The following is a 17,045-nucleotide window of genomic DNA, read 5'->3' as shown; positions in this document are numbered from 1 at the left end:
AATTGTTGATGAAGATTCTCAATCTTGGTGTAAAAAAAGTCCATAAATTTGTTGCAAACTGCGGCAGAGTGTGTATGTATGGCAAAGGTATCTGGGGTTTAACAATATTAAGCAATGTAGAAAACAAAGTGCGAGTGTTTCCTTCAGCGGATTCAATAACAGAGGTGTAGTAAGCAGATTTAGCATGATGAATAGCTTCTTTATAGTGTTGTATATGACTGAGATACATGTCCTTGTGAATAGTAAGTCCTGTTTTCCTGGAGAGACGTTCCAGGCGGTGTCCAGTAGCTTTAAGTTGGCGAAGTTCAGATGAGTACCATGGTGCAGAGCGAGAGAAAGAAACAGTTCGAGTTTTTTGGGGAGCCAAGGTATCTACGAGGTTGATAAGTTCATTGTTATAGTGAGATACCAGGTCGTCTATGGAAGCTGAGGCATCAATGGTAGGTAAGTTATTAATGCCATGGGAAAGAGCTGATAGATCAATGCCCCTAATATTTCTAAAAGTAATTGAGCGGTTTTGTTTATTTTTGTATAGTGGGAGACTAGCATTGAATAAAACTAATTTATGGTCTGAAAAATGCATGTCCAATACAGCACAATTCTTAGGGGTGACACCAATGCAGCAAACAAGATCCAAAATGTGTCCTTTGGAGTGTGTGGGAACGTCCATATATTGTTGTAAGCCAAAATTGTCCAGACAGGATATAAAATCTCTTGTGGCTGAATTTGATGTGTTGTCCATGTGGATGTTAAAATCGCCCAGCAGTAGTATATTTGGAGATAAGAGTAGGATTTCAGCGAGAAAGTTAGAAAAATCAGTTAAAAAGTCAGAGTTGATTTTAGGTGGACGGTAAACAGCAACTAATACTGTGGGGGTTGGTCCATTAATTTGAATCAGCATGGATTTAAACGAGGAGTAGGCAGGAGCAGAAAGAGAAGATACCTTATACTTGTTGTTGTACAGGATCGCAAGGCCACCCCCACGTCCCGACACACGGGGCTGGCAGGTGCAAACAAATCCAGGCGGAGTGGTCAGGTTGAGATCGGCGAAATCATTTGGACGCTGCCAGGTCTCCGTCAGACATGGAAAGTCCAGGTTATGATCACTAAGAAGATCATAAACAAGAGGTCAATTGCTGGAGAGGGATCGGACATTAAGCAATCCAATGGAAACGGGATAGTCGCCGCAAGCTTTGCAAACCGACCAGGCAGGGCTAGCAAGCACACTAGGGTCGGCAGTCCGTCCACCAGGCTTCCTAGCGGAGCGACGGTGAGATGACCACAGAGACCACATACCACAAAGAAGAGCTTTAATCACTGAATTACATTAGTGCTGGACCTACAGAGGTAGTCACACATTACAGGAAAGTCTCTCAAACTTTCCTAAAGAGTGATGGAATCTTTTCTTCAAGGGTAAAATTATGCTCCAATGTAATTCATCCTAAAATGAGCGGTTTATTTATGACACATGTCAGCTTCAGCTTTTCAAGCCGGTTACAAAAAAGAGAGATCAAAACATGAAATGCTTCCTGCTGTGTCGCTTAGCTTGAAATACACTGCTATTTTGGCAGAAAGCAGTCATCCTCAGCCAAGAAATCCACTGTGTTAAGCCGTGCCCACCATCTCCTTCAGACTCCCGGGAGTTTCTCTGTCCCTTGTTAGTTTTACCGAAAAAAGGAAAAAGAAAAAGAAAAACACAGTAAGTGCATGGGCTTGTGCTTTGTTTTGACGAAGTATTTGTGTCATCACAAATGTCGTTGTGTGCCTCTATCATTCTGGCTATATTTATAATTTGTGGGCTTTGTACAGATATGATTCCTGAATGCCAAAAGGCTCTTGCCTTTGTTTTGTTTCTAACGCTGGCATGACCCTCTGAAGTGCAGGTTAGTAAGCCTAATGTTTATACAGCAACAAAATCCAAAAGAACAAAGCACTCCTGGAGGCTGCTGTCTGTTTCCTGGCCAATCAGAGATGACAGCCAGAAACCAGTTCAAAATGCGTTTTGTGGCCCACAAAAGTCAGCATTCATTTTCCAGGGAGAATTCTGATTTTCATTGTATGCGTGTAGGTGTATGTACTGTATATACATGTAAAACTCTGAATGTAAAAAGATAGGATATTCATGCAAACAAAAACAAATACACTAAAAAGACACCAAAAGGATTATTTGAACTAGTGATCCTTTTTTATGCCACTATTGCATGTCACTATTATGTGACACTATGTACACTTTTTCTGTTTTTCCCTACATTCTGTTTACCTCTCTGTGCACCTCATTTCTGTATTTTACTCCCTCACATCCTAATGTAGATAATAATAATGGATTGCATTTATATAGTGCTTTTCCAGGCACCCAAAGTGCTTTACAATTCCACTATTCATTCACTCTCACATTCACACACTGGTGGAGGCAAACCACAGTTGTAGCCACAGCTGCCCTGGGGCAGACTGACAGAAGTGAGGCTGCCATATCGCGCCATCATCCCCTCTGGCCAACACCAGTAGGGTAGAGTGTCTTGCCCAAGGACACAACGACCAGGACAGAGAGAGAGAGAGCTGGGGGATCGAACTGTTACAGATGAGCTACCCAACCCCCTGAACCACGGTCGCCCATGATACTGGCTGTTCATAAGGGATAATCAGGTAATCAGGATTCTCTCTCTCATTAGTATTGTAAGGTCTTTTTCTTATACACATTTCTTGCTGCAAATTTATCACACTTATATGTTTCAGATCAGAAAAAAATAATATTACACAACGATATCTCAAGTAAATACAAAATGCAGTTTTAAATGATAATTTATTGAGGGAAAACAGCTCTCCAAACCTCACTGGTCCTTTTTGAAAAAAGTAATTGCCTCCCTTGTTAAATCACAAATTAAATGTGATTTCAAATTTTTTGAAAAGCTGAGTAGAATTTCACGAGCCACATCCAGGCCTGATTGCTACCAGACCTGGTGAAACAAGAAATCATTTAAATAGAACTTGTCTGACAATACGAAGCAGACAAAAGGATCTTAAAATTCAATACATGATGCCATGATCAAAAGAAACTAAAGATCAGATGTGAAATGAAGTCGTATGCCAGTCTGGAAAGGGGTTTTAGTTCAGTGTTTATGATTCAAAAATAATAAAGCAAAAATGACACTGAGAGAGTTCTAATGCAACAACTGCTGACCAAAAAGAACATAAATGCTTGTCTCACATTTGACCAAAAACGTCTTAATGATCCCTGAGATTTTTGGGAAAATATTCTGTGGACTGATGATACAAATATGGTGGTCTGGGGCTACTTTGGTACTTCAGGATCTGGAGAAAAAAATGGAAATCTGCTCTCTGAAAAGAAAAACACAAAAAACAAAGGAGAATGTCTGGCTATCATTTCATGTCCTAAAGCTCGGGCTCACTATGTAGCAGGACAATGATCCAGCACATATCTGCAAGTCCACCTCAGCATGGCTCAAATTTTAAAAAAAAAAGAAAAAAGGAAAGGAAAGGGCTTGAAGCAGTCTACCTAAAGTCTGGACTTTAAATCCATTAAATCCAGTTGAGATGTTTTGCCATATCCTTAAACAGGTCATTCATGATTAGCAACCCTCCAATGTCGCTGACGTAAAACAATTCGACAAAGACGAGTGGGCAAAAATTCCTCCACAGTGATGTAAAAGACTCATTGCCAGTTATCACAACTGCAGTTCCTGCTGCTAAGGTATGTTTGAATGTTTTTTTTTTCATTAATAAATGAAATCATCATTTAAAAACTGCATTTTTTACTTGGGTTACCTTTGTCCTTTGTCTTTTATATTAAAATTGATTGATAATCTAAAATATGTAAGTGTGAAAAAGATGCAAAATCAAAATTATGAAAGAGGTATTTTTGATAGCGCTGTATGTAACTGAATTTCTCGTATCAAGTTATGGAACAGGCCATTTCCCACTGAAAAAACGAATACATAATCAAAAACAGGGTTTTCTCGTTACTTAATTAGATTTATAAATCTCAAGGAATCCAAATCAGGAGGCTTATACTACTTCAGGTTGTTGTTGTTGTTGAGCTGTGGCTCATTGTGTTTCACAAATTATTATCAAGACTGAGAAACAATCATATAATGAGTGTGTTTTGCTGTACATTACCTAAATGTACAATACTCGACACCAGCTTTTAATGACACACTAACTTATATAACTTTAATATTCTATTCACTGCTTGATTATGGTTATGGCTTTGATTTAAAAAGGTAGTGCAACAGGGAGCACGAGAGAAGAGGAAGTATGAATGATAAATCTTTGTATGGGGATTAGGTGCATACATTAAACAAAAGTAGTTGTATATTCTGTCAACATGTGATTGTTGTTGTTGATGATGATGCTTGAGGGAAATAAACAAGGGAGCAAACTTATTCCAAATGAAGGTTTAAAAGCACTGATTTATCAAAAGCACGACAGGACAATGCACTCAAGCTTCATTACTTTTTGAGAAGCTGTAACATCCTGCTCTCTCACACAGAGCCAAAGTGCAGGAGAGATAGTGATGCATTTTCTAAAGTTATGCTTCAACTTTAAGCATTTTTTAAAACAAAACAACAACCAACAAACAAAAAGGACAAACTGTGGTGCGTCAACTCAATCAGTAGTTTTACAAGATCCCATGTTTCATTAGCTGCTTTTTGAACTAGTAATAATAATCAGTGGACTTAAGAAAATTCTAGAGCTGCCTTTAGACTGTAAAGCTCTATTATTGCAGAGCAGAAAGCTAAAATGTGGAAATCACAACACAGATTCAATGATAGCTTCCTATATTTTTATCTGCTACCTTAAATGAGGAGGTGGGAAGTAACAAAATACAAATACTTCATTACTGTACTCAAGTAGAATTTTTAGGTAACTGTATTTAATTTTCTGACAACTTTTTACTTTTACTCCTTACATATAGAAACAAATATCTGTACTTTCTGCTTTTTACATTTTTAAAAGCAGACTTGTTACTCTTTGTTCATTTTATACTCGTCGGCTGGAAGGAGTGCTGGTGTCTGTACGTTGTGTTTGCAGTAATTTAGAATCTAGCTAGCGCTACAGAAAAGGAGCAAGCAAGTAGACAGTGACATTTTGTTAAGTGGCAGGTAACTTGAAATTCAAATTCAATAGCTAAAAGTCCAGCTGCTGTATTTCACAGGTAGAGAAAAGAGCGAGTCTCACTCAGAGATGGAGAAAGATGTGGGAGACCAGACAGGACAGGAGAGGAAGAAGAAAGGCTAGATTTAAATGTAATAACTGCTCAGTGACACTTGATAAAATGCAGATTTAAAGCTTACATGTGATGTCATTATTTTAAAATTTAATTACACAAAGATAACCTACTGATTCTTATATTAAACACCTGCAAGTCCACCTCAGTATGGCTGAGCTTGTGAATTGGGATTCTTTTCTCTATGCTGAGCCACTACATAGATGTCAGGGTTCTCCGCCTAGATGTTGTCTGAGTAAATAAGTCTGTTTATTTGCCACCTCTGCTAAAATGGAAATACTTTAAAGACAGTTTGCAACTGGTCAGTGTTGCATATTTGTGGGCAAACTTGCTTTGGCTCTACATGCAAATCCGAATGTAGGCACAACCGAACCCTAAGACATATCAGTTACTCCTTTCAATTATCACACTGTCACCAGTCCTGCACTCCCAGTGGCAGTGACCTCAGTAACATAGCTTCAGTGTTTTTCTGTTTTTGTTTTAACTGGGAACTAAGCCAATTTGTATCACCAGTGGCTACTTTGCATGCCATCATTGCAAGTTGCCAAAATTGACATACCATGGTATCTGATCAGCTCATCGCTCCTAGTCTTTTCCAGCCCTCCAAAGCTGAAATAATAATTTAAGGATTTTCAATACTTTGAGTAAACAGATAACTGTGGCTCTAATGAGTTGCAACAACTGATAAAATATTTGCCATCTCCACTATGTCGTGTGGTGAGGTAAGAATGTGTTTGTGAATGAATAACTTTAAATTAAAAAGGGGGAAAATGAGAAAAGTCTTGTTTTGTTAGAGTTAGAAATAACACGAGGAGGTAGTTAACCTAGGTTTGTAACCTACTGTTTTCAAGGCTGATTGAGAAAGGCTGATTGTCTGTGATTATCACTGTGGCCATGGGATGATGCTGTCACAGCAAGGGTGACTGGAGCCATGGCTTTGCTTAGCTTCTGGCTGTGACACATTAGCTCATAACAGGTGTAACGCTAGCTAGATGCAGCAGTTGTGTGTGTGCATAGTGACCAACAGTAATCCCGTACTCCTGTGGTGAGTCTGTAACACATCTGTCATATCTGATAAAACCACTCCAGGCTCAAATCCTGTGTTCGGATGCAGTCGAATCAACCACAAATGCAGCCAAAGTCCTGGCAGTAACCATACCCAGCATCAGAGCCTCAGCCGGCACAGTTCAAGCAGCTGCAGCTGTCCTCCCAGCTTGTCGCTGTATTTTCACAGCCTGGCCATTTGAATGGAAAAATAAGCAATTAATTTCAAATGTCACCAAGGGTCACACCAGCATGGTGAATGCAAAAAAACTTAAGAAGGAAATAGGGAAGAAATGGTTAGCAATCTTCAAGGTCACAAAAGTAGTTAGTATTGCAATTTAAATGTTTATCATTAAAACCTTGCTGACTATGGTGTGGATTGTAACAGGCAAAACGTGAAAAACTCCTACATGTATGCAAGTCTTTTGATAGTTTGAAGCTGGAAATGCTGTGTAGTTAATCAGTCATGCCTTTCAGTATAAGATGTTCAACATGGAATGGGAGGAGCATTGTTTTTGACATTAAGCCAGCAGCAGAAGTAGTCACAGAGTCGAATTGTGTGTTACGCGTGTTACCCACCTATGGGGGGATTTCACAATCTCAGAGGAAACATTGAACACTGACCTGCACCTAACAAGACACACTATTAAATCTTAATATGTATGCACATGTTATTGTGCTTGAATGTTGTTTTCTGAAAATAGAAACTGTTCTAAACACGAATGGGTGAAATTCTCTCCAAAGTGAGTGGTGACTGCATTCACTGTTATCTTGTGATTACTAATTTTCTCGTTTTCACAAGTTTTGTTTTATTTTGTCCATATACAGTATGTCAAACCCCTGTTATGATGATCATGCTTCAACATACTCCTTTATGTCACCAACAAATCCAGTTCCCTAGTAGTGATGGGTCGTTCGCGGACGAAATGGCTCTTAGAGCCGGCTCCTTATTGGGAGCCGTGAGGTTTTTTTTTTTTTCTTTCTCTCACCCTCTCTCTCGCCTTTTTTCCGCTAAACTCCGCACGCGCGGCCTGTACTTTGCGCTGGGCAGAGGGGGGCCTGTACTTTGCGCTGGGCAGAGGGGGGAGGGGGCCTTAGTTACACTCGCAGTAGCACAGGAACAGAGCCAGAGAGAAAGAGAGCGAGGGACAACAAGTCACATTAGAAAGGTATAGTAATCATCTACTATTTTCAGTTGCAGATGATAAAGGATTCAGAAATCATGCAGGCCCATATGACAGAGAATGTGCATCTTCTTTTTGTTTTAATATTTTAATTTATATTTAAATGTGTTGTGGTTTGCAGTGTTTTGTGTTGTTTCACGTTAAATTTGTTTAAAAGGAAAAAGCTGAAAATTTAAATAGTTAAAAATTTAAAATGTAAATAGTTGTTTTTTGTATTATATGATTTATTTATTACATTTTATGTGGAGTGAATAAATAAAGTATATTTATGGTGGCCCTTAGAGACAAAGCACGTACAAACTCCAAAACACGTACAAACTCCTAAGCATGTACAAACTCCAAAACGCGTAAAAACTCCAAAACACGTAAAAACTCAGAAGCACGTACAAAAGACAACAGAAGTGCTCCAGGATGCTAGGGCGCAGTGTTGAGCTTTTGTTTCCTAGTGGCTACACAAACCAGGAAGTATCAACAACCGGATTTGGTGTGTGGTAGTAACAGGTAAATGAACTTTTTTTTAAAAAAATTATTTGAATAAATATGAGTGCTTGTCTATAAATACACAAACAATACACACATGCTTTCAATTGTGTAATTTAAGTGATCTGGGTAGCTCTGTTTTGGAAGTTCAGTAAACGCTAGAAATGTGTTCTGGAGTTTGTACGTGCTTTTTGGAGTTTGTACATGCTTTAGAGTTTGTACGTGCTTTGTCTCTAGGGGCCATATATAAACATATATAAATAAAACCACTTTTTTAACATTAGTAATTCCTTTTCTGCATAATTTTATATTATTGTTAATGATTAAATAATTAAAGCAACAAAACAACCTGAAGAGCCGGTTCGGAGCCGAAAGAGGCGGCTCTTTTTAGTGAGCTGAGCCAAAAGAGCCGGATCTCTAAAAAGAGCCGGAAATCCCATCACTATTCCCTAGGTATATTATGGCGTAAATCAGATAGTATCCAAATCAACTGCCAGAAGCTTTCAGCAAGTAGACAGTGCTATATCCAGCATCAAACAGAAGAGCCTATGCTCATCCACACATCTCCCTGTGCCTGTTTTCCTGCCTTGACAGCATCTAACAGTGACATCTGAGATTAGAGCTGTTTCTCATACACTGAGCCATCTTTGGAAATGTGCCGTGTTTATGTTTCTCTCCTTTTATCCTTTACTTCTACCCTGCACTGGGAATATTCTGATGCACAAAACCATCTTGTGAGAACTACATTTTGAGTCTCATCATCTTCCATCCCTCACAGGATGCTACTTAACATTAAATTGCATTAAATATTTTATTGTAAGTTGTACTGTCATTGACACTGAGTTATGGCTTTGTCTCAGAAAGATTTTGAGACAGCGCTTCATGCCTGACTGGTTGTTCGATATTCTGCAATTTGATTCAGTGTTCTCGGATCGATTACATTTTTGTTGTGTTATTACCGTGAGCGCAAGATCCTGTGTGGAAAGAAGGTAATGTGGCAGACTAAAACCAAAAATCAATTAGCTGTTTTCAGTAAGTCCAATTTTCATGTCCATGTCAAGGTAAAATGAATATTTGATGTTTTATGATCTCAGAGGATTGCTTCTGTGAGGCTCAACTTGTTCTTAAGGTACTGTGGCACAGCAATATTTAAAGGTAAATGCAATGTTGCAATGTTAACCACAAACTGTATATAAAAAGTGAATGTAGTTATTTCACAAATTGGCTAATATAAATGTCTTTAAGGGTAAATAAAGAACTAATGAAATTTCCATCAGCTCTAATTTTGTGTATATGCTAACAAACTGAACCAAGATGGTAAATATTATACACTATAGCTGTGTTATACCTGTGTTAGTGTATTAGAATTGTCATGGTGAGTAATTGAGCATGCTGACAACCAGCAGTTATCAAACCAATATTAAAGAAAAAGAACCTAGACAGCACATTAATGCAAAACTACACTACAGACCAATCTCTAATCTTCCATTTATCGGTAAAATTATTGAAAAAGCTGTTTTCCAGCAGTTAAACAGCTTTTTCACAATGAACAACCGCTTTGATATTTATCAGTTTGGTTTTCGTAGGCACCACAGCACCGAGACAGCCCTTGTCAAAGTGTTTAATGACATCCGTATAAATACTGACCGTGGGAAATCCACAGTATTGGTACTACTGGACCTTACCGTGGCGTTTGACACCGATATATTACTGGAACGTCTAGAGAGCTGGGCCGGACTCTCTGGTACAGCACTCGACTGGTTCAAGTCCTACCTTAAGAACAGGAACTTCTATGTGTCAATTAGCCAATTTTCATCACAAAATATAGAAATCACATGCGGGGTCCCCCAGGGTTCCATCCTAGGGCCCCTCTTATTTAGCATTTACATTCTCCCGTTAAACCAGATTATAACCACCAATAATATTAACTACCACAATTATGCAGACGATACTCAACTTTATATCTCAATGTCACCAGGTGATATTGAACCTATCCAAACTCTTAATAAATGCATTGAGCAAATTAATAATTGGATGTCTCATAATTTCCTTCAACTGAACAATAACAAAACTGAAGTACTTATCTTTGGACCCAAAAAAGATCGATTAAATATCAGTAATCAGCTCAAACTGGTCCAACTAGAAACTATCGATCAGGCCAGAAATTTAGGTGTAATAATGGACTCAGACCTGAACCTCCAGGGCCACATAAAAGTTATAACAAAGTCAGCCTTCTATCACCCGAGGAACATTTCTAGGATTAAAGGACTGATGACACAAGGAGACCTAGAAAAACTCAACCATGCATTTATCTCTAGCCGCCTTGATTACTGTAACAGTATCTTCACAGGTTTACCCAAAAATTCAATTAGACAACTGCAACTGATTCAGAACGCTGCTGCTCGTGTTCTCACTAGAACCAAGAAAATAGAGCACATTACTCCAGTTCTAAAGTCATTACACTGGCTCCCTGTAGCTCAGAGAATAGACTTTAAAGTGCTGTTATTAGTTTATAAATCTTTGAATGGGTTAGCACCAGAGTACATTAGGGATCTGCTATCATGGTACAAACCATCTAGATCAGTCAGGTCCTCCAGCTCTCGTTTATTGATAGAACCAGAACTAAACATGGAGAAGCAGCTTTTAGTTTCTATGCTCCTCACATCTGGAACACACTATCGGGAGAATGCAAAGCTGCAGAGACACTGAACTCTTTTAAGTCTAAAATTAAAACTTACTTATTTAGACTTGCTTATGAGTAACTGATCCTATTATGGCTCTCTACCTGTTAGTTTTAATTTTTTCATATAAATTATTGTCTTGATTATTGTTTTATTGTAAATGCTTTCTTGTAAATGCTTTCTTGTATTTTACTTTTATAGTGTTTTATGTTTTGTGTTTTATTTTAATCATGTAAAGCACCTTGAATTGCCTTGTGCTGAAAGTGTGCTATACAAATAAAATTGCCTTGCCTTGCCTTGCCTCGTGATAAGACTAGGTTTATCTGTGCCACTAGCATAGTGGATGACACCCATCCTTGCTTGTCACTACTCATTACCAGTAACTAATTACTGATTACTTCCCCCAAAAAAGTAATCCTGTTACTTTACTGATTACTTATTTTCAAAAGTAATTAGTTACTTAGTTAGTTAAAAAAATGATTTACAACCTGAATAGGTAATAAAGTGATAGATCTTTCAGCCCAATTCTATTTTTTCTGCATAATCCATCATATAAAATGTAATCAAATGAAAAAGTCTCTTTTTGAAATTAGTTTTAATCTTTTAATTTTATGCATCACACAAACATTAAATTATATGCAACATTGTCTGACTGGAAGAAATTTGTTTAACATTTAAACTATTTTCTGCATTTTCCAGCACATAAAATAAAATATTTTTTTGTGGTTACACTCAGTCTTTCAAATAAAATGCACGTAAAACACAGCAGGAAATAAATAAAATCAAAGACTCAGCAGTTTTGTTGCTCTATTTTCACCTGTATAGCAGGAGTGGGGCAGGGGAGGGGGAGGTTTGCCCTGGTGCAGGTGTGTGCAAGGATCTGGGAGTTTCACATTGCCGTGGCAGTGTACTGTCGGTGCTTGCTCGGAAGTTTAGGGGTTTTTTTCGCTGTAAAAAGAAGTTTTCTTTCCATGCAGTGAACAGCAGACACTAATGTTTTTGTCACTTTTTATGAAATCAAACTCAAAGTAAGGTCAGTACTTCCACGCTTTAAACGCTGCACGCTCATATTCTCTGCCGCACTCGATATATTATCCATTGTTGGGCTGTATCCCAATTCAGGGTCTGCAGCCTTAAAGTACGCAGCCTCAACGGTCCTCAAGGGCCGCGTACTCAAAGACCGCTAAGGCCGGAAGTGTGAGGCTTGTGAAATGGGACGGTCTAGCCTCCGTAGCACTGCCCAGGTTGCCTAGCAACCATGATAGCTGGAAACGTGTGGTTGACAGAAATGAAGGAGAACATGTTTTGTTCGTTTGTTTGTTTCTACACGAGCTTTGTGTGATTTAATAAGTATCTGAGGCTGAGACCACAGGACTGTAAAATATGATTGTTGGGCTTCATATCTGTACTGAACAGTCATTTAAGATTAGTTAGTAAATAACAAATAGTTAATGTTGTTCATGAGACTAAAGTCAGTGTAAATATGAGATGGCCAATATTATAGTTATTATACTAATCATTATTAGTTATTACAGCAGTGAGTTTGAACTCTCAAATCAAATCACTTCTATTGTCACATCACATGTGCAGGTACACTGGTACAGCACATGTGAGTGAACTCTGTGTCAAATACTGAGCTTCAGTAAAGATTCAATTTGAAGTCATTTATATTTCCTATCACCTTAAATCTTCACTCAAAGACAGTCAAGTATCTTTGAAAGTGTATATGTAGATGTATTATATATAAGAGACAAATATTGTTCTTTTAATATATTGGCATTATTACATTTGGCTCAATGCTTACATATATGTATAAAAAGAAATTGTATGAGCTGTGATAACTGTTTCTGATAGAATGAAGAGTAGACTGATATATTAAATATTCCTTTATTGGGTGAGAAAATCAGACCATGTCATAACTGGTTTAAGTTATACAGAATAGATATCAGAGCCTTAAACAGGCTGACTTCTGCTAAATGGGTCAAACTGGGCAGAAAGTCTACAAACACATAACATCCTTATAGAATATGATGTAACACTATAGATCAACTTACCTCAGAATATATAAAGCATATAAACAATTACAGCAATATGATGCAACAAACACAGCAGTGCTACTAATCCAAAATACTCAAAGCTTCATAGAACTGAAACAAACATTTATTTTTAGGTCCGTTCTGCTGCTGATACATATTTTAGTTTTCTGAACATTAAACTTGTTGCTGCCTTTCATAGTGTGTAACTTGAAGGCCCTGAGTACTTTCTCCCACACTGAAAACACTGGAATGATAAAATTATTTGAACACTACCTAATAAGACTGATTCAGGACAGACAATTAGTTATGTTAAACTTTCCTAGCAGTCCTTCACAAACAGGGAACAGTCTGTCTATTCTCTCCATCTGTCAGCTGCTGCTGGCTCTTCCTCCTCCTCTTCCTCACACACTGCTGAGTTTGTCCTGGTGGATCATCAGGGGTGCAAAGCCTCACAGATGATGTGCAGCAGTGGGTCCCTCAGTCTGTCCTCACTCTGGACACTTGCAGTTGTCACACATGGAAATCAAATGTGTGATAAGCTGCAGGATTCAAATACAAGTGTAACTTATAAATACATGTTCATACTTTTATTACACAATCAGAGAGAAAGAAACAGAGAGAGAGTGCAGGACAGACAGACAGACAGACGACAGTCTCAGGTGTATACACTGCTACAAACAGGAGGATTTAGTGTTTGTGTTATTACGAGTGCTAAACAAGAAGAGTTCCCAGATGGTACAGTGGACACGTGTGACTCCTGTGATTAAAGCATCTTTCTTTCAGCTTAACGAGTGAACCGTCAGCTTGTTCAAACACACGTTAAAGTCCGTTTGGCTCGACACCACCGAACAGAGGCAGCAATATAACATAGCTAACATTAACAGTGCAGTGAATCCTGCTTGTGCCGTGATATTCAGGACTGCAAACCGAGCAGTATCACTGACTTTCAGCTTGTTGTGTTTGTGGATGTAAGACTGACTTTAATTATCCATAAAATCATCACATTCCCTGTAAGATTATGGTCAGCTTTAAAGGCTTTAAAACCAAGTAAACGCTGAAAGTACAAACATCGCTAATGGCAAATAACTTTGCCGACATGTGGCCAACAGTAATGTTTTAATGATCCTCATTATTAAACATTTGCACATAAATAAGTGACATAATATTCAGTATTTACTTTTAACAGTTTACTCTTCGGCCGCTCCGCTTCTGCCGTCTGCGGCAAAATTATCCACACCGACTGCCGCGCTATGAATTGTGGGATATGTTGGGCCACGAAGTCTACACCGCCACAGCCTTAAAATTCAGGGAAATTAAGGATGCATTTGAGGGCCGCATTTTGAGCAGCCTTCGAATTGGGACAGCCTTCGGCGCGTCGCTGTGACGTAATCGGCCTTAAAATCATTGTCATGAGACACTCTCGCAAAAAAATCATGGTTTTAGTAACGCAGTGTGCTTACGGGAAAGTAACAGTAATCGAATTACCTTTTTTGCAATAGTAATCCCTTACTTTACTCGTTACTTGAAAAAAGTTACTGCCCATCTCTGCTCATTACTGTAACCCTATTTTGGAGGCAAAAAGAAAGAAAATGTCAAGTGTGATCAAAAGCTATTAATATACATATAGGTACAAATTTGTCATATTCTGAATGTTATACAATTTTTTTAATGAACCTCAAATCTATTGTCTGCTGCTGAGGTTAATTCAGAAGGACCCTACTGTGTGCCATTCTTTGATGGCTGCTTTTACCAAAAGACATTAATAAGGACTAACTGCATTATTCAAGCTCTAAATCTTTATGTGTGCCTTGGCTGCAGGACCTGACAGCATATTTGGTTTATCTGACTACAGTAGTAGCAGGGTTTGATAAACTGCTGCTGACAGCAGCACTGGATTCTTCTTCCCAAAATCCTGTCACTTCAAAGCACACTCCTGTTCGGGGACTGCAGTATTCACACGGCTCTGACTACAACCGCCATCCACTTATCCATCTTGTCATATTACTCAGACTAACTGAATTTGCTCCCAAATTGTGAGTCAATAGAGATTGTTTAGATGGCACTGTGGGAAGATTATTCACTTTGCTTCTGTCAACGGGTTCTCCTAAGCAGCACGATCAAACCATAAAATTACAACCATATGTCACAATTTCTCTCAGATTGTGACTGTAAAATTCTCATTCCCCTACTCTCAACACACTCCTCCCCACAAACACACACAATGCATACATGCACTTCTGTTATTTTCCTCTCTTTATACTTTCATAAATATCAAATTTTGACTAGTCCTTTGCCAAGGCCAGTGCTCTGTCTCTTATAGAACATGATCTGCATCATCACCAGGATTTTCTTTGCTCATGCTCCCCTTTTTCACCAAATCTTGTGAAATCTTGTGATTTTGTGGCTTGTGTGTACTCTTGCTGACAGACACACAAACAAACTGACAAAGAAAGAAGGAAAAGGAAAACAAAAGAAAAAAATCCCCCAAAATAAAATAAAATCAATAAAAAATACCACCCTGGCAGAGGAGTAAACAGATGACAAGCAAGCTTAAAGTCACACAATCGAGACATCATGATGATGAGGGTTTGAGATCATTATCTGTACTTGCAGTTTTTCTGTTTTTGGAATGCTAAGTGAAATTTAAAAAATAACACGTGAAATCTTTCCAAATGATCTCTTAAATCTGCATTTCAGAAATACCATTTCTCATTTATGTTTTAGGGCATTTAGACTGAAGACTATGCATGACTCCTGATAGTTTGAGTAAATGTTGGTTTCACATGTCTTTGTGATCAAAATATAATTTTTTATGAACTGAGCTCTTAAAATATTCTAGATTTATATTAGAGATGGACCGATCCGATATTACCTATCGGTCCGATACTGACGTAAATTACTGGATCGGATATCGGAGAGAAATAAAAAAATGTAATCCGATCCATTAAATATAAAAAAAGCACCTCACAAAACTTGCGACACAGCGTAACTCGGCTCATAACCGTAGCACGTCGGAGCAGTGTGCTCAGTGATAGAGCGGCTGTGTGTATTTGTAGCATCACTACCAAACCAGCATTTCATCTCCGAGAAAGTTTTCCCAGAGAGAAGTAAAGCAAGTGTGTAAGTTCATCTCTGAATGTTTGTAAAGCATTCCCGCGTTAAGCTTAACAACCAATACCTGGAGCAACTGCCTTATCTTGCTGCTACTTCAATCGTGAAACTGATTAATGATCAGCTGATCGGCTTTTCTGTAGCAACTCCGTCTCTCTTGTTTGTTTATCGCCCACTTCGCGCCAGAAAGAGGAAACCAGCGGCTGAACAACAGCAGCACGTTTAAGCTTGATAGGCTGTTGTTAGAATTTATTTATTATTACTTTCTATACCAGGATCTTTTTCTACATAGCTGACAGCTGGTAACAGTGTAGGGGCAGATCTAGCAAAGTTTAGCCAGGGGGGCCGATAGGGCATTAACAGGGAAAAGGGGGCACAAAGACATACTTTTCTTTCTTATTCTCATTTAAAATGTCTAGCTTTTAATAAATAATTATCTGAATCTTACACCCAAAGTTTTAATCTTATGTAAAATGTATAGAAGTCCATTACTGTATATAGTAACTGTTAAGTCTAATATACCCTACACTGTTAAAAAAAACATCCTAAAACAACGGTAATATTCCGGCAGCTGGGGCGCCAAAATATGACCGTGAAATAACAGAAAATAACTCCCCATAAAAATACGGTTATTTCCAGTAATGAAAATACAATTAGTTGCGCTAATTTGACATGGGATCTCGCCTTTTTCAAGTGCTGCTAAACATTAAATTAGGAACATGTTAATGTGATTAAACAATGAAATCATCTATAAATAGGAAAAAAAAACATCTTAAAAAAACGGTAATATTCCGGCAGCTGGGGCGCCAGAATACGACCGTAAAATAACAGAAAATAACTGTCCCATAAAAATACTGTCATTTTCAGTAATGAAAATAGAGTTTGTTGTGCTAATTTTACATGAGATTTTGCCTTTTCCAAGTGCTTTTAGACATTAAATTAGGAACATTTTAACGTGATCAAACAATGAAATTACCTATAAACAAGGTCAATGAATGTGGCAATATGAATCATAATACGTAAATGTACAGAAATATACAGTTAACAGTTGGTTTAAATAATAATGGATTGCACGCCCTGGGACAGACTGACAGAGGCGAGGCTGCCATATCGCACCATCGGCCCCTCACCAGTAGGTGAAGTGTCTTGACCACGGACACAACGACGGAGAGTGTCCGAGCTGGGGCTCGAACCGGCAACCTTCTGATCACAAGGCGAACTGGCAGCTCTTGAGCCACGATCGCCATAACTAGCAATGATAACA

The 17,045-nt window shown here is 38.3% G+C and overlaps 1 long non-coding RNA gene across 1 annotated transcript; it reads right to left on the bottom strand.

Moving 5' to 3' along the window:
- Positions 1 to 7,997: 7,997 nt before the first annotated feature.
- Positions 7,998 to 16,631, bottom strand: LOC146514589 (uncharacterized). Its single transcript, XR_014875384.1, has 2 exons — positions 13,848 to 16,631; positions 7,998 to 13,209 (listed from the first exon to the last, which is right to left on the bottom strand). It is a non-coding gene; the product is annotated as an uncharacterized LOC146514589 (long non-coding RNA).
- Between the last annotated feature and the right edge of the window lie 414 nt (positions 16,632 to 17,045).

The sequence above is a fragment of the Neolamprologus multifasciatus genome, chromosome 7 (assembly GCF_963576455.1).
Source record: "Neolamprologus multifasciatus chromosome 7, fNeoMul1.2, whole genome shotgun sequence".
NCBI lineage: Eukaryota > Metazoa > Chordata > Actinopteri > Cichliformes > Cichlidae > Neolamprologus > Neolamprologus multifasciatus.
The sequence above is the reverse complement of the archived record's forward strand: the minus strand, read 5'-3'. Positions and strand labels throughout refer to the sequence as shown.